The sequence below is a fragment of the Dermacentor silvarum genome, chromosome 9, assembly GCF_013339745.2.
Source record: "Dermacentor silvarum isolate Dsil-2018 chromosome 9, BIME_Dsil_1.4, whole genome shotgun sequence".
Lineage (NCBI taxonomy): Eukaryota > Metazoa > Arthropoda > Arachnida > Ixodida > Ixodidae > Dermacentor > Dermacentor silvarum.
In genome coordinates this window covers 27,526,877-27,552,303 of record NC_051162.1, presented here as the reverse complement: position 1 = coordinate 27,552,303, position 25,427 = coordinate 27,526,877, and the positions used below count along the sequence as shown (strand labels likewise).

The window sequence follows — 25,427 nt, the reverse complement described above, 5'->3', positions numbered from 1 at the left end:
TTCGTGGAAGGTCTCGCTGGGCCCTGCCGTTGCTCGGACGCTTAATTCTCGAGCAATACGGTCTGCCCTCGCGCTCCCTGCCAGTCCCTCGTGTGCTGGACACCACATGATAGTGTGGTGCCCTTCTAGTCGATTGCTCAAAATTTTGATTATTGACTGGCGTGCCGTCCTATTTAGAAACAGGCGGCAAGCTGCTTCGTGAGTCGGATAATATGACAGCCGAATTGCTTTGGCGCTCGGCGTCCTGAATGGCCAAGGCTATGGCTGCAGCCTCTGCCACGCATACCGAGGAGGAGGTTTTGAAGGATGCCGTTGTAACGTTGTTGTGACATGTAGAGACTACGGTGAACGTGTCGCAGCTGGTTCGACTAGCATCCGAGTAATACACTCCCGGTCCCATGCCGAAACGTTTGTGAAGAGTCTTTGCCCTTGCCCTGCGTCGTCCGGGATGGTACTTGGGGTGCATGTTCTTAGGAATTGGGGCCACTGCGATGTAAGATCGAACATTGCGGTCTATCTGTGCCGTCTCCTCTCCGCAATACTGGGGCCTCAGTGTAAAGCCTAACCTCGCCAATACTTCCCTGCCCTGAGTTGAAGAACAAAGTCGTTCTTTCTGAGCATATAACGTCGCGACTGCGTACTCGTCAAAAGTATTGTGCAGGCCTAGTCCCTCGAATCTCTCTGTGCTAGCGCATTCGGGAACACCAAGAGCGGCTTTGAAGGCTTTTCTGATTATCGTGTTTGCCTGTATTGTCTCTTGGTTCGTCAAGGCCTGATACGGAAGGGCGTATGTGATCCGGCTGATTACGAATGCGTGGACCAGGCTGATGGTCTCTTCTTCTGTTAGGCCATCTCTGCTTCTTGCCACTCTCCGTATCATCCTGGCAACGTTTCCTGTGACCGCCTTTAGTTTTTGAAGGGTGTGTGTGGTTCCAGCGTTCTGCTGTATCCACATCCCCAATATTCCGAGTGTCTGCACTTCTCGAATCGGCGTCCCGTCGAGAGTCAGATTGATTGGCACCCAGTCTTTCTTTCTTGCGTATTTCGCGGCGGACATGGCGTGCGCGCCTGAGCAATCAGTTCAGATTTCTCAGGCGCGCACGCCATGTCCGCCGCCCTCGTGTATTCCACGACTGCATCTATAGCCTTTGGGAGAGTGTCTTGCTTGTCCCCGTAGGACCCCTGGTGAGCCCAAAGCGTGATGTCACCGGCATATATCGCACAGTCGAGATTCGGGTGTTTATCTAGCTCCAGGGCTAGCTTTCTCATCCGCACATTAAATAGCAGTGGAGAGAGTATAGCTCTCTGATGGGTGCCTCTGTCGGGACAGCTGAAGGTGTCGGACCTCGTGGAGCCTAGTCCGATTGTAGCCGTGGGGTCACTGAGGAACGAGCGCACGTAGGTATAAATTCGTGCTCCGCAGTTTACCGCTTGCAGTTCTTGTAATATAGTGTGGTGGGAGATGGTGTCGAAGGCCTTTTTGATGTCCAATGCCAATACAAATTTGTCGTCCGAACCTCTGTTGGGGTGCAGGACCTCGTGCATTAGTAGCAGAAAAACGTCCTGCGCCGACACGTTGGGTCAGAAACCGAACATGTTGGAGGGGAACAAGTTGTTTAGTTCTAGGTAATTCGAGAGCCGGACCTGCACAACCTTTTCAAAAGGTTCCCTGCGCATGACGTTAATGATATGGGTCGAAGGTTGTTGATGTTACGGGGCTTGCCCGGTTTAGGAATCAGGATTATTTTGGCTTCCTTCCATTCTTTGCGAAGTACGCCGTTCTCTGTCCAGACTGTGTTGTTAAAGAATTCGGTCAAGCTCCTTAGCGTCTCGTCACTTAAATTGCGAATCATTGCATTCGTGACCTGATCGACCGCTGGGGCAGTGTTTTTCTTGAAGGAATGTGCCGCCGCGTAAACGTCCTCAAAGGTTATGGGGGCGTCCAGTTCTGGTCGGTCCTGTCCTTCGTAAACGGGCTTGGTGGATTGACCGGTCGGGGCCATTCCTACATATATCTGTTTCATTTTTTCTATCATGTCGGCTTCCCTGCCTTCAAACTCGTTTTCCAGAAGCTTGAGTGTGCGGTTCGTGGCTGTTTTTGTTCCTCCCGGGTCAATCATACTCCGAAGAATGTGCCATGCTTTCTTTGTAGTCAACGTGCCCCGAAGCGAGTCGCTAAACTGGCGCCAATTGCTGTCGCTTAACTTTCGTGCGTATTCATTAGCTTCCTGCGCTAGCTGAGCTATGCGAATCCTAAGTTTGCGATTAAGCTTCTGCCTTTTCCATCTCTTTGTGATACCTCTCCGGGCTTCTCAGAGATGCAAGAGGTGACCGTCTACGGCTGCAGTCTTCGTTGTCATCTCAATTGTTTTCGTGACCCCAGCGTGGATAACTCTGATCCGCTCATCCCAGTCTCCCATGTCTTTCATGCTTCCGATCGTTTTTTGTTTTTCGCGGAATTTGGTTCAGTCGGGAGAGCCTTGCCTTGCCAATAGCTCTTCGAATCTTGGCTGCATTAACCGATATGCTTAAAATATAATGGTCGCTTCCTAGGTTCTCACCTAGGTTCGTCTATCGCGTCTCACTTTCTTTGATGGTGAACGTGAGGTCCGGGGAGGTGTCCTTGGACACGCTGTTTCCGATTCGCGTGGGGAGATCCGGTTGGGTTAGTTGGAAAAGTCCGTAGCGCTCTACGAGGTCCGCTAACAAGATGCCCTTGGGACGGTCTCTACTGTAGCCCAAGTTTGAGTGATGGGCGTTAAAATCTCCTAGAAATATGACTTTGTGCCTACCTTGAGCGAGTCGCATCGCGGTGGCCACCACGTTTTCGAAATCCGCCTGTTTCTCTCTGTGAGGACTATAAATGTTAACAATAATTCTTTTCGGTTTGCCTCTTGTCTGTGGCCAAACCGTGATTATCTAATGCTGGATAGCTTCCCCTCCCCCCCCAAAAAAATATTGTACGCTAATCGCGACATCCTTCTTGGCAAAGTTGGCAACTTGAGGGTGATCCGGGTGAGCATAAAGCTCGTATCCTTTGAGTTTTTGCTTGTGTTTTCCTACCTTTTGAATACAGATAACGTCTGGAGGGATTGGCGCCGATTCTACATAGTGCGTGAAGTTAGACAATTTGTTGCGTAGCGTGCAGCAATTCCATTGCCAAATTTCAATGTATCTCGTCTTTCTGTTGTTTGTAGTGTTAGCTATGGATAGTAGTATCACTATCGGTGTGATCTGCGGCTTTCGGTGCCCGGGCTCCCGGGCTTTGGCTGACCCTTTTTCGGGGGGCTGCTGCTGCTTTTGTTTGTGCATCCTCCACCGTTCGCTTGAGTTTGTGTATCTCTGCGAACATTAGCTGCATGTGTTGTGCTAATTTTCCAGCGTTACCGATGGAGCACTGTAGGTGGCACTATGTTGCAGTGGTGTCTGCGGTGCTCTGGAAGTGTGTCCCGCAATTTGTATTGGTTGCTCTGATTTGCCGTTATTTACCAAGCTCTTAAACGCTTCAAACTCGACTCGTAGCTCGGCTAAGCTGTAACGAAGTTCTTTGTTTTCCTCGACTATTCGCTTATACTCAGGGTTTTGTGTGATTGATGTTTGTGTATACTTGGATTTGGCAGTGGAAGATACGACTTGTGCCTAGCTCACCTGATGGTTTTGAGGGGTGCTCCATGCCAGTGGGGCCACTGGCGACTTGCTTCTAGGGGCCTCCGTCTTGCTTGTCGGCTGTTGATGCTGCAGGGGCACCTTGGGTCGGGATGCCGAACATTTCCTCTGGCCCGGCTGTCCGGACCAAGCTCGGCGCCGCGATGGCGAGCGGGTCCTGGAGCGGCTGCGATGATCCGTCCTCGGACGGAACTGCAGCTCGGAGTCCTCGTCTTCGCTGGCGAACCACCGTAGCTTGGTTTTGGTTGTTTCCTTGGACTGCGGTGTCGATCTTGGCTTTACCGGCTTTAGTCTTTTAAGACATGTGCGGTCACCCGTTGGGTGATCACCCCCACAAATTGCCCACTTGGGGGCGCACGCGTGCCCATCGGCAGGCTCCCGCACCCCGCACGAGCGGCACACCTGTATGTCGGGCTGTGGACACCCTTCGGTGCGGTGTCCCACGATGCCACAGATACAGCAGAATTGTACCGCATTTCGGTATGGGGTGCATAGTTTTTCGCCCCCCGAAGTAATAAACACACCTTGGCACTTGGCTGCCGTAGAAGGTTAGCAAAGCACTTTGTGAGTCGCCCAGCATTCTTGCGTCCATCAACTCCAGCCCCTGGTTTCGAATACGTAGATTCGATTGCAGCACATCAGAAGGGGTGTGAGGCTCAATTCCGTGGAATCCCCGCGTCGTATCTTCTCCTGCCGTAACGTACGCATTGACCGGGTGCGGTCGTCCGTTGATATTCAAGGCTTTAATGGTCTGCAGGACCTTGGCCGTATCCTGATTCGGGGTGGAGACCACAGCAATGCTACAACCCGGCTTGACTCTTAGAATGAAATCGTCGGTGGTTTTCTCCTGGCATGCCTCCATGACGGCTTTTGCTGGTTTCTTCATTCTCCTCAGTGTAATAATTGTGCCTGCTCTCCGATTCCATACCTCTCAAGTGTCAAATATCTGGGTGTTCATTTTGATTCAAGTATGTCTTGGGATAGTCATTTGGCTAACGTTTGTGACCGGCTGCGCAAAATAGCATGTATACTATACTCTATCAAAGTATTATGCCCTGTTTATATAAGGAAAATGATAGCTCACACATTAGCATACAGTGTGCTGCGCTATGGAATTTGTTCTTTTTACTTTTGTTCAGTGTTTTGGCGCAAAAGAGTTGATTGCTTACTAAAATCTATAATTCGTGCCGTAATGTATGGTTTTCAAATTCCCAACAACTCTAATCTCTTTTTGTCATCACGCATGCCTTCCTTCAGATTGTTATTTAAAGAAAGCGTCATTCTTATGTATCTATGGAATAATGAATTCTGCCTCCCATACGTCCCTGTTCGTACACTGCGCCCACGTGGCCATTTCATTTTGCCTAGAGTGCGCACTAGGTACGGTGAACGTGTTCGTGCTTTTATGTGCCAAGTGCTCTAAATGACCTCCCAACCTAGACTGAAATCGTCGGTGGTTTTCTCCTGGCATGCCTCCATGACGGCTTTTGCTAGGGTCGGACTGTTCACGTTCTTGAGTGGTAGGCCTTGGTGTGGCCTGATGACCACCTTCAGGTCACTCTTCGGTAGCAGGTGGTAGACGCTTACGTCGTGGTCGTCCGCGGTGCCCATTGGGTTTGGATGAGTTGGTGTTCAATCCAGATAGCGGTGCGTTTCCTTGCGCGGAACGTCGCTCCTGAACGAGACTTCTTTTCCTTCAGGGATAGAACACGCTCCCAACCGGCTTCTGTTTGCGTTTCGTCGACCAGAGTAGTGGTTTGCAACGGGTTAGTAATCGTAGTTGACTTATTGCAATCGCGGTGTTGGTAGGGTGTTGCATCACCCAGCTGAGATGCGGTCAAGTCCATTTCTTCTTCCAAACACGGACGTTGTAATTGGGCGTGGGTTCGATGTAGAATCTTCCCGGAATATTCCTCCGGCCATCGGTGTCGCAGCCGGAGTCCTTACGGCCGCCATCCTGGAGTGCGCGCGCGCCGGCACCGCCGCCGCCGCTGCTCCCTACTCGAAGTTAGGGTTAGCCGCCCGCCACGTTGGCAGGGTGGACAAGCGGCTGAAAAACACCGAAATATGGTCCGACTGACCTGCGGTCGGTCTCCACAGGTGTCACATCACTTCTTGGAGACGGTGGTGATCGTTTCGGGCTGGTCCCGAAGGTGGTCCACCCGAAAAAACCAAACATGCGGAGCCCATAGAGAGCGCAGCCGTTTCGAACGGCGTCTTCTTTAGTCTCCATGTGATTTCGGCAGACTTGAAGGGTCAGAATGCCGAATCAGATGCAGTATTCTTCTTGAAATATGCCCAAGACAGAAACAGAAGCTAAATATATTGAAGCAAACAAATGTAGCATTTAAAGTACACAGCGATAATTTCGCAGCACGAACTCCTAAGTATAGGAGGTATCATTAAACCGACGAACAAAAAGAAAATCTTAAATACTCATGAAATTGAGTACCATGCGGTTTTCCGCCTTTTTATATCAAGGAAAATAAACAGTATATCAATAACGCGAAGAGAATAAAAGCTTCCCTACGAAAAGCGACAACAACCAACTGAGAGAATTTAAATGAAGAATATATACGACGCTATAACTATATATAAAACAAGAAATTTTGATATGCATAAAAGATTCTCGCGTGTATAATTCTTACCGCGATGTTTCGGATCACTTTCAACAGACATTGATCTTGATGCACCACTAAGAACGGTATGCACAGATTTCAAGTATTTTTTATATTTCCTTTCTGGTTTCTTGTCTTGGTTTCAGGTTTCAGTACACGAATTATGGTCGTTTCTGTGAAGGAGCGAATTTTCTGTTCTCTTCAGGAATGCAGCCCCCCCCCGCCCCCCGCACAAAAAAAAAATGCAACCGACTTGACATCACTCCGAGCCGAATAGTACGGAGATATGGTCTTGTATCTTAGATGCGGCGCATGGCAGGTGTTTTCAAACTCATTATCTTTACCAGTCTGGTGTATCTTAGTCTTTCAATATTGCAAATATTAGGCTCAACTGTTGAAAGTGTTGTGTTTGGTCCATTCGACGTAATTTCTTTCATTGACCTGCCAATACTTTAACGGTCACCTCCCAGCACCCAGTGCAGGTCCCACTTACGTTTCCTACTATCTTATAAAACCGCAGGAATCAGGCATGCTACAAGCACCATATTTTTCGCTGGATAAATACTGTGAGATTCCGCCGAAACATGCTCAACGGTGGCTGCTTCATTTTCTCTCGCTATGAACATAGCAACGGAAGGCGCCGTTTCTCTATTTTCTTTGTAATCCCCGCGGTTGACTAATCTTATATCACTTTTACCTCCTCGCCCAAGCGACTTGAGCTCCTCAGCCACCATCTGAAGGACTAGATATATTATCAGCTACCCGGCAGCCCACGTGCCAAGACAACGATTTTTTTTTCTTTTTGGTGCGCTCTGTCGCCAGCCTTGTGGGTTGGGCTTCACGGACATCAGACGCTGTCCTCGAGCGAGGGTGAGTACTAGACGCTGAAGTGGCGGCGGCTCTGCCTCTTGGTCGGGAAACTGGGGCGAAGGCATTTTGTTGTGGCATAGTTGCTGCTACAGTTTAGGCTTGCCTTGATTTCGCAGTATATGGTGAAACTGGAAAGGGCTTTGAGCATTGCTGTTGGTTGCTCTTGCCGTTTTCTCTAGGTCAGTAACGATATTGATTTCTATTTTTACGTCATGAAATACGAAAAACAGTTATTCCCTTACTGTCGGTTCCTCTTGCCATTTTGACTTGTTCAGTAATGTTACTGTTTCTTATTTTACGTTAGGATATATGAAAAAGAATTCTGCCCTTACTGTCAACAATATTATTTGCGGTGTAGGACGTGAGCTCCATTCTTTCAAAACTGCGTTTTCTTTTCCTGCTTATGTGGGTCTGAAGAGACTGTTGGCTGCTCTTTAATGCTGGGTCGATACGACTCTCGGTGAATATATTCGCTGACATATATATGCGAAGCTTACATGGGTGCCGAATGCTAATACCAGCAAACGAGTTTATATAACTCCTACTTGCTGACCGACGTAGTAGTGCGAGTGAGCGCCAGCTCTTTTCTGCTAGAAAAAGATATTCTTTCAAAAAACCTAGATCATATCACGTCGGCTCCTAGGCACCTTAAAAGCACACCCACCGCTTCAAGAAATAACGAATTTTATTCAACGGATTATTTCATTTACCCGGCGGGGTGGCTCAGTCAGCTAAGATATTGCGCTGCTGAGCACGAGGTAGCGGGATCGAATCCTGGCCTCGGCGGCCGCATTTCGATGGAGGCGACATGCAAAAACGCCCGTGTGCCTGCGTTGTAGTGCACGTTAAAGAACCCCAGTTGTACAAAATTAATCCGGAGCCCTCCACTACAGCGTGTCTCATAATCAGAACTGGTTTTCGCACGTAAAAAACCAGAAAGAAGAAGAAGAAGAAGAATTATTTCATTTAAATGAGTTCACCTGATTAATCCATTCGGTATGTGATCATTTTGGCCAATCCTCCGGAACGGTTATGTGCCACTGTGGTGCAGAGATCATCGTCATCATTATTGTCACAAAATATTTATGTGGGCTGCAATAAGAAGGCATCTTCCTGCGATTTCCAATTATCCCTGTTCGGCGCTAGCTGATTCCAAGTTGCACCTGCAAGTGTCCTAATTTCATCACCTCTCCTAATTTTCTCCCGTGCTTGACTGCGCTTCCCATCCCTTGGCACCCATTCTGTATCTCTAATAGTCCACCGGTTATATGGCCTACGCATTACAAGGCCTGCCCAGCTCCATTCTTTTCTGTGATTGTCTACTGGAATATCGGCTATCCCCGTTCGCTTTCTTATCCACACCCCTCTCTTACTTTTTTTAAATGTTACTCATAACAGTTTTTCGTTCCACCTGTTCTTGCACGGTCCTTAAGTTGTTTTCGAGCTTCTTTATTAGCCTTCTAGATTCTGCCCCGTATGTTAGCACCGGTAGAATGCAATGAGTGCACACTTTCCTTTCATCGACAGTGGTAAACTCCCAGTCAGGATTTGTTAATGCCTACCGTGTGCACGCCAGCACATTTTTATTCTTCTGTATATTTCCTTCTCATGCTCAGGTTCCCCTGTGAGTCATTGACCTAGATAAACTTATTCCTACACATACTCTAGAGAGTGATTTGCGATGATGAATTCTTGCTCCCTTGCCAGATTATTGAACATTTAGTTTGTCTTCTGCACATTAATCTTAAATCCTAATCTTACGTTTTCTTGATTAAGATCCCGAATCATTTGTCTCAATTAATGCCCAGTGTTGCTGAATAGGACAGTGTAATCTGCAAACTAACGATTGTTGAGATATTTGTTGACAAACCTTCCCAATATAATAGCTTCAATACTTCTAAGCAAGAAGGGATGACGGCGAGCAACAAGCTTAGACGGCGTGAAAAGAACGGTGGAGGCGAGAGGTACTGAGATCGATACCCAGCACCTCCACCAAATGTCACTAAGTAAATTGGGAAGCGTAAGAATTCGCGACTAGAACGATAGAGCAGCGAGAGGTAGTACAGCCTATCGAGCCCCGTACAAGGTTTTTCTCCCTCGTCGTCGCTCTCTCTCTCTCCTAGCCACATCCCCACTGCTCGTTATATGACAGTACAGTTATTATATATATATATATATATATTGTGAGCGCTAACTGTGCAGTTCATCATCGTATTCATTGTATATACCCATCCTCATAATCATCATCATTCTGTCGGGTTGGTGTTCGTGGGCTGTCTCGCGCTGTGTGAAAATACACGAGCTCTGCCTTCGTCTCGGGCGTCGTCTCACAAGTGGTGGAGCGTGCGTTGATATCCCCGCCCTGTTGCTCTACCGGTCACCCCTGGAGCTCCGCTCTGGTCGACGGTTGTGCTCGCCAACACCAGTCATGGCACAAACCACCGCATCCACTGCTGCCACCACCTCAGCTCCGCCAGCTGGGCCTATTTGGTCCGTCACCGCACCGCAACGCGACCCTCAGGTTTTTTCTGGCCTTCGCGGCGAAGACGTGGAAGACTGGCTTGACCAGTGCGACAGGGTGAGCGCTTGCAACCATTGGAACGAGTCAAACAACCTCCGCAATGTTTGCCTTCTACCTGGGGCAGGTCGCCCAAACTTGGTTTTTCAACCATGAGCGCGACTTCCCTGATTGTCCAGCATTTACAGCGCAGCTGCGACAGATATTTGGCACATCTGCTGGGCGCTCCGAAGTAGCGAAACAGAAGCTCGCTACCCGCATCCAGGGAGCCGAGGAATCTTATACCTCTTACATTGAAGACGTTCTGGCCCTCTGCCGTCGTGCTCAGAGTGACATGCCCGAAGTGGAACGTATCCGCCATATCCTGAAGGGCATCAACTCCGTTGCTTCTCACGCCCTTGTTATTGAGAACCCCACTTCCGTTAGTGACATCATCACGACTTGCCAACGAATTGCCAGGATCCTTTCGTCTTCCACGCGCCTCCTGCGACGCTCACCTTACCGACAACGACGAATTGCGAGCGCTCATCCGCATCATTGTGCGAGAGGAGCTTCACGGCCATGCTCCGGCCAACACCGCTATTGCGTCTTTGCGCGCTCCTCCTCCCAGTTTGCGCGAGATCATTAAAAAAGAACTGGCGTCCATGCCAAGTGTCACACATGCGCGGTCCCCTGCGCCTGTTTGTGCACCTTCTTACGCCGAGATTGCTTCGCGGCCTGCGGTCCCAGTTGCGTCTGCACCTGCCACCGTTGTCTGCGACCACCTGGCCTCGATGGCAGCGAAGGCCCCCGTGCAACCATACGACTCTACCTGGCGCCCTTCCCGCCCAGTATGTTTCTACTGTGGCATACGTGGTCATATCTCTCGTTTCTGCCGCCGGCGCCAGCACTGATGAACGACGTGGCTATTCCACCTATGAGAGAGACTATGTGCCCAGATCGGACGCCTACGTTCCAGGACACTATATATCCTCGTCACGTCGCTCGCCCTCACATCCGTTGTCTCAAAACATGTCCCGGTCTTCTCGCTCACCCCGTCGTCGTTGCCCGTCTCCGTTCCGCCGTACTTCATCGCCCCTGCGTCCTACCTCCACTTCTTTCGACAACCATCCGGAAAACTAGACGCTGCAGCTTTTGGAGGAGAAACTGCTTCTTTGCGAACTGTCCCAATTCCTCCTGCTCGCCCGACTAATTTACTCGCTGTTTGTGTGGAAGGTGTTTCTGTCGACGCTGGTATTGACACTGGCGCCGCCATATCTGTTATTTATCGCGAACTATGCTTTCGTCTACGAAAAGTGCAAACTCCGTATGTTGGTCCGGTCTTATGTGGCGCCAATGACAGTCCGATTTGCCCTACCGGACAGTGTACTGCTCGTATCCTCATCGACGGAATTCGCCATCATATACAGTTTACTGTGCTTTCGTCGTGCGCTCATCCGATCATCTCAGGCTGGGATTTCTTGTCAGCTGTATCTGCTGTCATTTCGTGCGGACAACCACTGATACATATTACGGACAGCGAGCTCTATGACGCTGCCGATTCCTCGCCGCCGCACCTTGTCACAGCGGCAGATTTTGTTCTTCCACCCGGCCAAGCCCGCATTCTCACCAATAGATCAAGCGAAAATATCGACGGCGACACAGTGGTTTCCTCTTCTCAGCGCTGCATTTTTCGGGGGATCGCCATCACTTCTTGCCTAGTGCGTTTCTCACGCGGCTGCGCCAGTCTGACCGCCTACAACACGACATAGGAGCCACTTATGCTGCCGGAGGGGTCCACTGTTGTCATGCTTATCGACACAGCACCAGTATGTGTCGTCACTGCTTCGCCTCTTTCCTCCTTCGCCGACTGTACGCCCACGGATGGTTCACCCAGTGCTCTCAGGGCCGCTGTGAGTTCAGATCTGAGCCCAACTCAGACTGATGCCTTGCTGACCGACTTAAGGAAACACCAACCTTGCTCTGACGTGTGTTCGGATGGCTTGGGTAAAACAACCGTGGCCACTCATCACATCGAAACCGACGGATCCCGCGTCATTTGTCGCCACCCTTACCGTGCATCGTCTGTTGAACGGAAAGTTATAGAAGACCAAGTCAATGACATACTCGCACGGAACGTTATAAGGCCTTCAGGAAGCCCTTGGTCGTCTCCTATTGCCCTAGTTAAAAAAAAGGACGGTTCGGTACGCTTTTGCGTCGATTATAGGGCACTAAACAAAATTACCCGTAAGGATGTATATCATATGCCCGGCATTGGCGATGCTTTGGATACCTTAGAAGGTGCCGAATACTTTTCGAGCCTCGACTTTCGTTCCGGATAATGGCAGATCCCGATGCATGAGCCCGACAAAGAGAAGACTGCGTTTGCAACACCTGATGGCCTTTTCGAATTGAACGTAATGCCTTTTGGTCTGTGCAATGCGCCAGCCACATTTTAACGAATTATCGATACCGTACTACGCGGCCTCAAAGGGAAAACCTGCCTATGTTACCTAGACGACATTGTCATCTTTTCGTCCAGCTTCTCCCAGCACCTAGAACGTTTAGATGACGTTCTCACGTGTCTAGCCAAGGCCGGTCTCCAGCTCAATACTAAGAAGTGTCGATTTGCGAGCCGCAGCATCAAAGTATTAGGTCACGTGGTCAGCAAGCACTGCATTGAGCCAGATCCCGACATGGTCGCTGCTGTACAGCATTTCCCAACACCAACCACATCTAAAGACCTTCGCAGCTTTCTCGGATTAGCGTCGTACTTCCGCCGCTTTGTCCGTAGCTTCGCGACTATCGCAGCTCCTCTTCATAAACTCCTGACCACGATCACACCCTTTACCTGGACGGATGAATGCGCAGCCGCATTTCAGACCCTCAAGCGATGCCTCACATCAGGACCAGTGCTTCGTCACTTTGATCCCATAGCCTCTACTATCCTCCACACTGACACAAGTGGGCATGGCATAGGCGCTGTCCTATTGCAGCGGAACCATGCGTCTGAAGAGCAAGTCGTGGCCTACGCGAGTCGTATTCTTTCTCCTGCTGAGCGAAACTATACTATCACCGAACAAGAATGCCTCGCCATCGTATGGACCATAGAAAAGTTTCGCCCCTATTTATATGGCCGCCAATTCACAATTGTGACTGACCACCATGCTCTGTGTTGGTTGTCCTCCCTGAAGAACTTGTCCGGACGCCTCGGCCGCTGAGTTCTGCGTTTGCAGGAGTACGACTACACTGTCACGTATAGGTCTGGCAGGCAACATCAAGATGCTGACGCTTTATCTCGTTGCCCGCGGTCGCCAAATGCCCATGTCTCACCTTCCGTCCGTTCGGCACCGCCCAGCCAACCGACCACAACATGGGCCCGGTACGGTTCGTGACCTCGGTCGACATTTTGTCCTCAGAAGACCTCGCCTCCCTCCAACGTGCAGATACGTACTGCCGTACAAGTATCGACCGGCACTGGCTTATCCCGTCCTCCCAACAGCCGCTTAAGACGACAACTGGCACTTTTTAAACTTCATGATGGCTCATTATTGCGGCAAGTTTACCACCCTACCGGTCACCGATGGGTCCCAGTCGTCCCTCGCTCACTTCGACTGCAAATTTTACATGCTTTTCACGACGACGCAACGGCTGGCCACTTAGGATTTCATAAAACCTACGACCGCATTAAGACTCGCTGTTTCTGGCCTGGCCTGTCTACTAGTGTTGCCAAGTACGTCAGTTCGTGTGCGTCATGCCAACATCGAAAACGTTCGACCTCTCTTCCCGCCGGCCCTTTACAACCATTTCCATGCCCGTCTGTTCCCTTTGAATTCGTGGGCATCGACTTATACGGACCCCTTCTGCTTACACCCACGGGTCACCGCTGTTTTGTCATCGCCGTGGACCAGCTCACTCGCTACGCTGAGACGGCAGCTCTTCCTTCTGGTGCGGCCTCTGAGGTCGCCGAGTTTGTCCTGCAAGCCATTATCTTGCGCCACGGTGCCCCTCGTGTTCTTCTAAGTGACCGTGGCAAGACATTTCTTTCCCATGTTCTTGCTGAAGTCCTGCAAGCCTCAAGCACCATCCATAAGACCACCTCTGCGTACCATCCCCAGACCAATGGTCTTACCGAGCGTTTCCATCGAACTCTGTCCGACATTATTTCCATGTATGTGAAACCCGACCACACAAACTGGGACACTATACTTCCTTTCGTCAAGTTTGCATATAATACTGCCGTTCAACGCACAACAAACTACAGCCACTTTTTCCTCGTATACGGCCGTGCACCGTCTTTTGTTTTGGACACCACTTTTCTCTCTACGCCTTCTGTTCCATCCACATCTCTGCCAGAGGAGTTCGCCGCCCGCGTCGCCCACTGCCGCGAAATTGCGCGCGCCCACACCGCGACCATTCAGGACAAGAGGAAAGTCCGTTGTGATGCGACCCGTCGTGTCAATTCGTTCTGCCCAGGCGACAAAGTGCTCCTGTGGACACCTGTTCGAGTGCCAGGGCTTTGTGAAAAATTTCTTCACAGGTATCGCGGCCCATATACCATGCTTGAAAGAACATCTGCCGTGAACTATCGCGTAGCTCCTGTTACCTCGGTTACTGACCGCCGTTGATGCAGCACTGAAATCGTTCACGTATCTCGCCTGAAGCCGGATCTTCGGCGTTCCGACCGTTTCTGACTCGCTGCCTTACCAGCCGCTTTCGTGAGGGGGGGGGGAGAGTTAGCATGAGCGCTAACTGTGCAGTTCATCATCGTCTTCATGTTTATATACCCATCCTCATAATAATCATCATTTTGTCGGGTTGGTGTTCGTGGGCTGTCTCGCGCTGTGTGAAAATACAAGAGCTCTGCCTTCGTCTCGGGCGTCGTCTCACAATATATATTGTAGCGAAGAAGACTGGCGCCCTGTGGACGCACTATCATCATCGGCCCGCCGACGAAGACGGGCTCGCGCTCTCGGTGTCCGACGCTCAACTGAGACGGTCGCGTTTCTGAGTCGTCAATAAACCCCATTACATATTTGGTGGAGCTGTGCTGGGTTCTACTTCCCCAACCCTGGAACTACGCAATCGGACGCTGCCGGCCATCATGCCTGACGACGCCAGCCAAACAACACCTCCGGCACCGCCAACATTGATTTGTCCTGGCCTCGTGCGTCAACGCGATCCTCCCATCTTCAGCGGCTCCGACGAATACGACGTCGAAGATTGGCTCTCGATCTACGAGCGGGTGAGTGCCCCCAATAAATGGGACGATGCTACGAAGCTCAGCTACCCCAACTTCTATCTTACGGGTGTCGCTAGCGTGTGGTACCACAACCACGAATCCGACCTTCGCACCTGGTCCGATTTCAAAGCGCGCATTACGCACGCGTTCGGTCGCCCTGAGGTGTGGAAGCTCCGTGCCGAAGAGCGCTTGCGCAGCCGTTCCCAGCAACCCGGTGAGAACTTCACCAAGTACATAGAAGATGTTGTAGACCTTTGTAAGCGCGTCGATCCATCGATGACTGAGTCTGACAAGATCCGTCACGTGATGAAGGGAATCGAAGACGACGCATTCCAAATGCTCCTCTCGAAAAGCCCGCGGACCGTGGTCGAGGTCGCTGAACTTTGTCAGAGTTTCGACGAACTCAGGCGGCAACGTCTGCTCACTCGACGTTCTTCTGTTCCCGATGCTTCCGTTGCAAGTTTAGCCGCTGTCACTAACAACGACTATCTGCTCGGCGAAATCAAGGAATTTATACGCTTCGAAGTCGCCCGCCAGCTATCCCTACTCACCGCTGTCCCCGGACCTACGCCGTCCTTGGCTTCTCCGTTGCGTCAAATGCTCCAAGAACAAGTGTCCGAAGCCATACAGTCTCCTCGTGCAGCGCCACCATTGTCTGTACCTCTCAGCTACGCCGAGGTTGCAGCACGGCCACCCCCATCGACTTTTTCAGCGCCACCGTTTGCTGCACCGCCACGTCCAATCCCTCCAGTGTACACCACCAGATCACCAGCTAGCACGGGACCCTGGCGTACACCCGACAATCGCCCCGTGTGCTTCTTCTGTGGTATCCCTGGTCACGTGGCACGGCTCTGTCGCCGTCGCTTATGGCTTCTAGATCATCACCAACCTGTCTCCTCCTACGTTTCGCCAGCTTCGTCCTTCTCCTCGCCACGTGATTCGCACTTGCCGTCCACGCGCAACGTCATTCCTTCTGCCCGTGATCGTCGCTCGCCATCCCCTCGTCGCCGCTCACTTTCCCCCATGCGGCGGCGTCCGGCCCCATCGGAGCAGGAAAACTAGCTACCGCAGTTCAAGAGGCGAGAACTGCGTTCCAGTCGAACCACACAAGGCCTCGCTCTCTTCCGACGAACGTAATCGAAGTGTCTGTTGAAGGAGTCGTCACACTGGCATTAGTCGACACAGGCGCCGCCGTTTCAGTAGTTACGGAAGAACTTTGCCGCAAGCTTCGAAAAGTAATGACGCCCTTATCTGCGCTGTCACTCCGGACTGCAAGTTCCCAGTGCATTACCGCTGTTGCCACATGTACCGCCCGCATCGTCATTGAAGGATACACGTATACAGTCGAGTTCGTCCTCTCATCCTGTTCATACGACGTCATCTTGGGGTGGGACTTCCTTTCCGATCATCAGGCCGTCATTGATTGTTCTCGCGCCGAAATTGAATTTTCTCCGCTTCCCGACACCCGCTCACATGAACTTGACGATCTCGGCGACAAACTGGTCGTTACAGAAGACACTACGATCCCTCCGCACTCTTCGGTGATTGCGCATGCCTGCTCTACTTTCGCCACTGACACTACTGCCCTGTTTGTCCCCTCGGACATTTTTGTTCGCCGACAATGTTCCCTTCCCTTCGCTGTCCTAACTGTCAGCGGTGGCTGCACGAGACTACTCGTTTCCAACGCTAAGGGCACGCCACTCGTCTTACGTCGTGGCGAGTGCCTTGGACGTCTTCAGTCTGCCGACTCGGTTACCATCTTTGACGCGCCTCTTGACGACACCTGTTCAGACATGAACTCGTTGACCAATAGCTTGCATTGTTCCCAGCCTAGGCACGACGTCTTCCATAGTTCAGTGGATGCCCTCTTGAGCCCTACGCAGCGTTCGCAGCTTCTCAGCCTTCTACGGAAATACCAATCTACGTTCGACTGTCAACACGCCCCATTAGGCCGCACATCGACTGTACGTCACGAGATCGACACTGGCACCAACGCACCACTGCGCCAGAGGCCTTATCGTGTATCACCCGCGGAGCGCCATGTTATTGAAAACCAAGTAAGCGAAATGCTTGAGCGTGGAGTGGTTCAACCTTCTAATAGTCCCTGGGCGTTGCCTGTAGTCCTGGTGAAGAAAAAAGATGGCTGAATTCGATTTTGCGTTGACTACCGCCGCCTTAATAAGATAACTCGCAAAGACGTCTACCCTTTACCGCGCATCGACGATGCTCTGGATTGTTTGCAAGGCGCGGAGTATTTTTCTTCGCTCGATTTACGCTCAGGCTATTGGCAAGTGCCTATGGATCCTGCCGATCGCCCGAAGACAGCCTTCGTGACCCCAGATGGCCTATATGAATTTAACGTTATGCCGTTTGGGCTTTGCAATGCCCCCGCTACATTCGAACGAATGATGGACAATCTGCTTCGTGGGCTCAAATGGAAGACATGCCTATGTTACCTTGATTATGTCGTCGACTTTTCTCCAGATTTTCCCACACATCTGTACCATCTCGAACAAGTCCTGCAGTGCATGACCGAGGCAGGCCTCCAACTCAACTTGAAGAAATGTCGCTTTGGAGCCAAGCAGCTTGCTATACTCGGACACGTCGTATCGAAAGATGGCATACTCCCTGATCCTTCGAAACTTCACGCCGTCGCCGAGTTCCCGAAACCCACGTCTCTGAAAGAACTTCGGAGCTTTATCGGGCTCTGCTCCTACTTTCGTCGTTTTATCCGGAATTTCGCTTCCATCATTGCTCCGTTTAATCAGCTGCTTCGCGGCGACACACGACTTTCTACTTGGACCACAGCTTGCGACGATGCGTTTGAAACCATGCGGCGTTTGCTCACTTCGCCTCCCGTACTTCGCCATTTCGACCCCACGGCCCCCACGGAAGTCCACACCGACGCCAGTGGCATAGGACTTGGTGCCGTGCTTGCACAGCGAAAAAGTGGGCATGATGACTACGTAGTAGCCTACGCCAGCCGAACACTAACGAAAGCGGAATCTAGCTACTCCGTCACCGAAAAGGAGTGCCTGGCTATCATCTGGGCCCTTGGAAAATTCCGACCCTACCTGTACGGCCGCCCCTTCGACGTCGTTACAGATCACCATGCTCTATGTTGGTTATCGACTTTAAAAGATCCGTCTGGCCGCCTTGCGCGCTGGGCTCTACGGTTACAAGACTTCGACATACGCGTCATTTACCGGTCTGGCCGTAAACACTCCCACGCGGATGCCCTCTCTCGGTCGCCTACACCAAGTGACATGACTTGCATTACAGCCATCGAGTCGGCGTTTTCGTCGCCTGTGCCCGTCAACATGGCTGTGGAGCAACATAAAGATCCCTGGATTGCGGCACTTATGGATTGCATTTCTGACACTTCAACAACACGCCCTTCACGTGCTATCCGCCGCCACGCTTCTCATTTCGAGTTGCGGGATGGTGTTCTCTATCATCGAAATTACGCTTCCGACGGTCGCAAATGGTTGATCGTCGTTCCCCGCCATCTGCGCACAGATGTCTGTTCCGCTCTCCATTCAAGACTCTTCAAGATTTACGCCAGGCTTCGCTCCCGCTTTTATTGGCGTGGCATGTATAATTTTGTGCGACAGTACATTCGCTCGTGCATAGCGTGCCAACGACGCAAGCTTCCTGCTCCTCATCCTTTTGGTCCTTTACAGCCCATTCCTTGTCCCTCCCGACCGTTTGACCGCGTCGGCATCAATCTCTACGGCCCTCTTCCGTGCACATCAGCTGGCAATCGCTGGATTATTGTCGCTGTCGACCACCTCACCCGCTATGCAGAAACTGTGGCAAAGCAAACAGCGACAGCCCGCGACATTGCGTCCTTCCTACTGCATCACTTCATACTGCGTCATGGGGCACCGCGGGAACTTCTTAGTGACAGAGGGCGTGCGTTTCTTTCCGAAGTTCTTAACGCCCTTCTGACCGCGTGCCATACCGTCCATCGCACCAGTACAGCTTATCATCCGCAAACGAACGGCATAACAGAACGGTTTAATCGTACTTTGGGCGACATGCTATCCATGTACATGGCATCGGATCATACCAACTGGGACCTCGTTTTGCCATATGTTACGTACGCCTATAATACCGCTTCACAGGCCACAACGGGATTTTCGCCGTTCTTTCTCGTATATGGCCGTGAACCTACATGTACGCTCGACACCATTCTCCCCTACCGGCCTGACCCTTCAGAGGGCACGCCTCTGTCTGAAGCCTCCAAGTATGCCGAGGAATGCCGTCAGCTGGCCCGTTCATTCACGGCGGAAGACCAGAGTCTCCAAAAATTCCGTCGCTATGATGACCGACCTCCCTGCACCTACCAGCCGGACTCACTAGTCTGGCTGTGGATACCTTCAAGCACCCCTGGTCTATGCTCTAAACTCCTCGCTCAATACCACGGTCCCTACCGCGTCGTTGAACAGACGACGCCGGTCAACTACGTCGTCGAGCCGCTAACGCCATCTACTGACTTGAGGCGTCGTGGACGCGAGACTGTCCACGTCGAGAGACTTAAACCCTATTACGACCCCCTTCTCCTCTCCTCTCCTTGAGTCGCCAGGATGGCTCCTTCTTCTCCAGGGGGCAGTTGTAGCGAAGAAGACTGGCGCCCTGTGTGACTGGCGCGCCGTGTGGACGCACTATCATCATCGGCCCGCCGACGAAGACGGGCTCGCGCTCTCGGTGTCCGACGCTCAACTGAGACGGTCGCGTTTCTGAGTCGTCAATAAACCCCATTACAATATATATATATATATATATATATTGTGATGAAGAAGACGTGCAATATGTTCTGCAGATGATGCACACCACCAGCAGTAGCAGCATCGTGTTCGCTCCGCAAAAGACGACGCCGAAGTTACCGCTAAGAGCGCTGCCCGACGTAACTGTTTAGCCGCCCGTTCTGTGCCAGTCTACCCGAAGGACCTACATCTACGCCTGCATCAATAAACCTCATTTCAATTGGTGGAGGTGCTGGGTACGACCTGCCAAGCTTCCATCCTGGAACTCCGCACCCGTACGCTTCGTCCCGCTATGCCCGAAGACGCAACCACGCCCCCACCGTCTACGGCCCTGCCATCCACGGCCCCGCCGTCCACGGCCCCTCCGTTCACGGCCCCTCCGCCCGTCATCTGCTCCGGGGTGCCTTACCTGAGGGATCCGGTGGTCTTCAGCGGCACCGACGACAGTGATGTGGAGGACTGGCTATCGACTTATGATAGGGTAAGCGTCCCCAACCGATGGGATGACACCGCTAAACTGAACAATGTCATCTTCTATCTTTCAAATGTGGCTCATCTGTGGTTTAAAAACCACGAGAAAGATTTTACCACCTGGTCTGCATTCAAGGCCGCCCTCATAGATGTGTTCGGACGCCCCGCCGTGCGCCAGTTACGCGCTGAACAGCGTTTGCGCCAGCGCGCCCAGCAGCCGGGCGAGTCGTTCACAAGCTACATTGAGGACGTTCTTGACCTCTCGAAGCGCGTCAATGCCTCGATGCCCGAGTCTGACAGAATCAAGCACATCTTGAAAGGCATTGACGATGACGTCTTTCAGATGCTTCTTGCAAAAAACCCGACCAGCGTAGCGGAACTCATCAAACTGTGTCAGAGCTACGATGAACTCCGGAAACAGCGGGCCTTGACTCGTCGCCTAGTTACTAACGACGACAGCCTCGCAGGCCTGGCCGTCCACTCGGACCAGTCAACACTGCTGCCACAGCTCCAGGCGTTCATACGCGAGGAAGTTGCTCGGCAGCTCTCACTGGTGCAGTTTGCTCAGCAACAGCCCCAGCCCCGTCCTGCTCCTTACCTGTCACCCGCTATTCGGCAGGCGATCGAAGCAGAAATTGCCGACGCTGTGCCAGTGTCCCCTCAGTCACATCCGGTAGCTGCTCCTCTCACGTACGCCGACGTCGTCGCACGGCCTCGAACGCACCCTGCTTTCACACCGCGTCAACCACTGCACGCGCCGACCCCACCCCGCGCCCCTGGCGCTGGCCCCATGGCCACAAACCCTTGGCGTACTCCTGACGACAAACCAATTTGCTTTGCCTGTGGCCGCCCCGGACATATCGCTCGCTACTGTCGCCGCCGCATGCCGTTGGCCGTCTCATATGGCTATGAACCAACGACTCGCTATGCCGACCAGCCACCGCTCCGCTACACTCCAGGATCACCTCCAAGAGCTCCTGATCGTCAAGCGTCCTTCGACCGACGATCTCCATCACCACGTCGGCGCTCTCTCTCCCCAATGCGTCGTCGTCCCATGCCTTCAGAAGAGGAAAACTAAACGCCGCAGTTCATGAGGCAAGAACTGCGTCGCCGTCACAACGTCCAAGTCCTCACAATTCTCCGTCGAATGTACTTGCTGTTTCTGTTGAGGGAGTGTCAACTCTTGCCCTTGTGGACACTGGTGCCGCCGTTTCTGTAATAAATGAAAGACTCTGTCGCTCCATCCGGAAAGTTACGACGCCAGTTGCGGGTGTAGCCCTCCGTACCGCAACAGCGCAGCATGTTCAGCCGTTAGCAGCTTGTACGGCCCGAGTTGTAATTGAGGACATGATGTACATTATTGAGTTCATTGTGCTGCCATCCTGCTCTCATGACGTCATTCTTGGATGGGATTTTCTCTCGCGACACAAAGCCATCATCGACTGCGAGCGGGCTGAAGTCGAACTTTCTCCTTTGTGCGACCTCCATTCCGACGATTCTCCCGAACATCCCCCTAAATTAGTCGTCGCTGAGGAGACCGACATTCCTCCGCACGCCGCTGTTGTGTTACCTGTGTCTTGTGGAAGCATCTCTGACGCCACTGTCTTGTTCGCCCCTTCTGAGACCTTCATCGCAAAAAATACTGTACTGCTTCCCTTCGCGACCCTCGATTTTTCGGCTGGTTTCAGCCATATTTTCGTATGCAACCTTTTGTCCGCTCCGCTCACATTGCTCCGTGGCCAGTGTCTCGGCCATGTCCAAGCCATTCAGTCCCTGTACATCGTCGACGTGCCCGATGCTACTTCTCGCGACGACCTTACTGACATCTGCACTCTTTCTGCTTCCGACAAGTCCTGCACCGACATCTTTAGCCCATCCATCGCTGACGGCCTTACACCAGAGCAGCGTTCGGAGCTTATCGCCGTCCTGTACCATTTTCGTTCTTCTTTCGACGCTATTCAGCCTTCCCTTGGACGCACGTCAACTGTCACGCACCACATCGACACGGGCTCCCATTCACCACTGCGGCAACGCCCATACCGTGTGTCTCCTACGGAGCGCCGTGTCATTAGTGAGCATGTCGACGACATGCTTCGCCGCAACATCGTTCAGCCCTCTCACAGTCCGTGGGCCTCGCCGGTCGTTCTCGTTAAGAAGAAGGACGACTCTGTCCGCTTCTGTGTTGACTTTCGCCGCCTAAATAAGATCACCCGCAAGGACGTGTACCCTCTACCGAGAATAGATGATGCCCTTGACTGTTTACAAGGGTCTGAATTCTTCTCCTCACTCGACTTGCGCTCAGGGTATTGGCAGGTTCCCATGGCCGCCGCTGACAAGCCCAAAACTGCATTTGTTACCCCTGATGGACTTTATGAGTTCAACGTGATGCCCTTCGGCCTCTGTAATGCCCCCGCAACGTTCGAGCGAATGATGGACACTGTTTTGCGTGGATTGAAATGGCAAACGTGTCTGTGTTACCTCGACGATATTGTCGTCTTCGCTCCGGATTTTACGACACATCTTCACCGCCTCAAGTGCGTTCTGACGTGTCTTACCAACGCTGGGCTCCAACTTAATCTCAAAAATGCCACTTTGCCGCTCGAAAGCTAACCATTCTTGGCCACGTCGTGTCTAAGCACGGCGTCCAACCTGATCCCGCGAAATTGCGTGCCGTTACTGACTTTCCTAGGCCGACAAATCTCAAAGAACTTCGCAGTTTCGTCGGCTTATGTTCATACTTTCGACGTTTCATTCGCAACTTCGCGTCCATAATACGCCCTCTGACACAGCTTCTGGGTAGCTCCGGCGACCTGTCATCATGGTCTCCAGCCTGCGACGAGGCGTTCACTACTTTACGACGTCTTCTCGCTTCACCTCCTATTCTGCGTCACTTCGATCCTGAAGCTTCGACGGAGGTACACACAGACGCCAGCGGAATAGGTCTCGGCGCCGTGCTAGCACAACGAAAACCCGGGCACCCTGAATGCGTTGTTGCTTATGCCAGCCGTACCCTCACCAAAGCTGAGACCAACTATACTGTGACTGAAAAAGAATGCTTAGCCATCGTATGGGCCCTTAGCAAGTTCCGCCCTTACTTGTACGGCCGCCCGTTTGACGTCGTCACAGATCATCACGCCCTTTGTTGGCTATCAAATTTGAAAGACCCATGTGGCCGCCTTGCCCGATGGGCTCTTCGACTTCAAGAGTTCGACATCAACGTCGTCTACCGCTCTGGCCGCAAGCACTCGGATGCTGATGCTCTGTCACGGTCTCCTCTGCCTACCGACCTTAGTTGCCTGTCAACATTAACACCCATCGTCCTGCCTCTCACCATCGACAGAATTGCTTCAGAGCAGCGCCACGACCCCTGGATAGCGGCCCTCCGTGACCTACTTTCTGAGACGCCCACGCTGCCAGCCTCTCGCGCACTCCGCCGCCAAGCTGTTCACTTCACCATTCGCGACGACCTTCTGCACCGACGCAACTACGCATCTGACGGCCGTAAATGGCTACTCGTCATACCGCGCAGCCTGCGCTCCACTATCTGCGCATCCTTTCACGTTGACCCGCAGTGCGCCCACGCTGGAGTCTTCAAAACATATGAACGACTTCGTCAGCGCTACTACTGGCGCGGAATGTTTACATACGTCCGCAAATTCGTTCGTTCATGTACGGACTGCCAACGTCGGAAATCTGCGCCTTGCCGTTCAGCTGGAGCTTTGCAGCCCCTTCCCTGTCCCGCCCGACCATTTGATAGAGTGGGCATTGATCTCTATGGTCCGCTTCCTATGACACCCGCCGGTAACCGCTGGATCATCGTCGCCGTCGACCATCTTACGCGATATGCTGAAACTGCGGCACTACCTTCCGCCACTGCGCGCGACGTCGCCTCCTTCCTGCTCCGCTGTTTCATCCTCCGTCACGGCCCACCTCGTGAACTTCTCAGCGACAGAGGGCGCGTCTTTTTGTCTGAGGTTGTCGAAGCTCTTCTGGCTCAGTGCCACGTTATTCATAGGACAACCACTGCCTACCACCCCCAGACGAATGGACTCACGGAACGTTTCAACCGGACCCTGGGTGACATGCTGGCCATGTACGTCGCATCTGACCACACAGATTGGGACCTTATCCTACCATTTGTTACGTTCGCCTACAACACTGCAACCCAGACTACCACTGGCTTTTCTCCCTACTTTTTGCTTTATGGCCGTCACCCATCCCACACCATGGACACCCTGCTACCCTACCAGCCCGATGCTTCTGAGTGTGTGCCCGTTTCGACTGCAGCACGTCATGCCGAGGAGTGTCGCAAGTTAGCGCGCCACTTCACCACCGCCGAGCAACAGCGCCAGAAAAGGCTCCATGACGCTCACTGTGAGCAACCTGTCTTCTCTCCCGGCGACCTCGTCTGGCTGTCAGTACCTGCGCATGCTCCTGGGCTCTCTTCAAAACTTCTTCCCCGCTTCGATGGACCTTATCGCATTGTCCAGCGCACGTCTGCGGTGAATTACCTAATCGAACCACTGACACCCCCCTCTGACCTCCGTTGTCGTGGACGTGACATTGTTCACGTCGATCGCCTTAAGCCCTACCGTGAGCCGCTCGTGATCACTACTGTTTGAGTCGCCAGGATGGCTGCTTTTTATCCCGGGGGTGATTGTGATGAAGAAGACGTGCAATATGTTCTGCAGATGATGCACACCACCAGCAGTAGCAGCATCGTGATCGCTCCGCAAAAGACGACGCCGAAGTTACCGCTAAGAGCGCTGCCCGACGTAACTGTTTAGCCGCCCGTTCTGTGCCAGTCTACCCGAAGGACCTACATCTACGCCTGCATCAATAAACCTCATTTCAATATATATATATATATATATATATATATATATAATATATATATATATTGCGATGACAATAGTAAAAGTCGCGGAACAATTCTATACTGGCCTGTACAGTACCCCGAACAGCCAAGCTACGTTCATTCAAAGTACTGATGAACAGGATACAGAGGCGCCTTCTATAACTAGCGGTGAAGTCAGAAGGGCCTTGCAAGACACGGTCAGAGGAAAAGCTCCTCGAGAAGATGTAATAACAGTCAATTTAACCAAAGATGGATCATATATTATGCTTGACAAGCTTGCGGCCTTTTATACGCAATTCCTCACGACTTCAAGTGTACCAGAGAGCTGGAAGAATGCCAACACTATACTAAGGCATAAGAAGGAAGACGTTAAAGAATTGAAGAATTAGAGGCCCATTAGCTTGCTTTCCGTATTCTATAAAATATTCGTGAAGAT

At 52.0% G+C, this 25,427-nt stretch overlaps 1 protein-coding gene across 3 annotated transcripts in view; it reads left to right on the top strand.

Moving 5' to 3' along the window:
* Nucleotides 1-7,096: 7,096 nt before the first annotated feature.
* LOC119465182 (acetylcholinesterase) overlaps nt 7,097-25,427 on the top strand; it is a 181,098-nt gene continuing 162,767 nt past the window's right edge. The window contains exon 1 of one of the 3 annotated variants that reach the window (XM_049655657.1): nt 7,097-7,154. The gene's annotated coding sequence lies outside the window, so the exon portion shown is untranslated. The other 2 variants (XM_049655656.1, XM_037725983.2) reach the window with 2 other exon arrangements.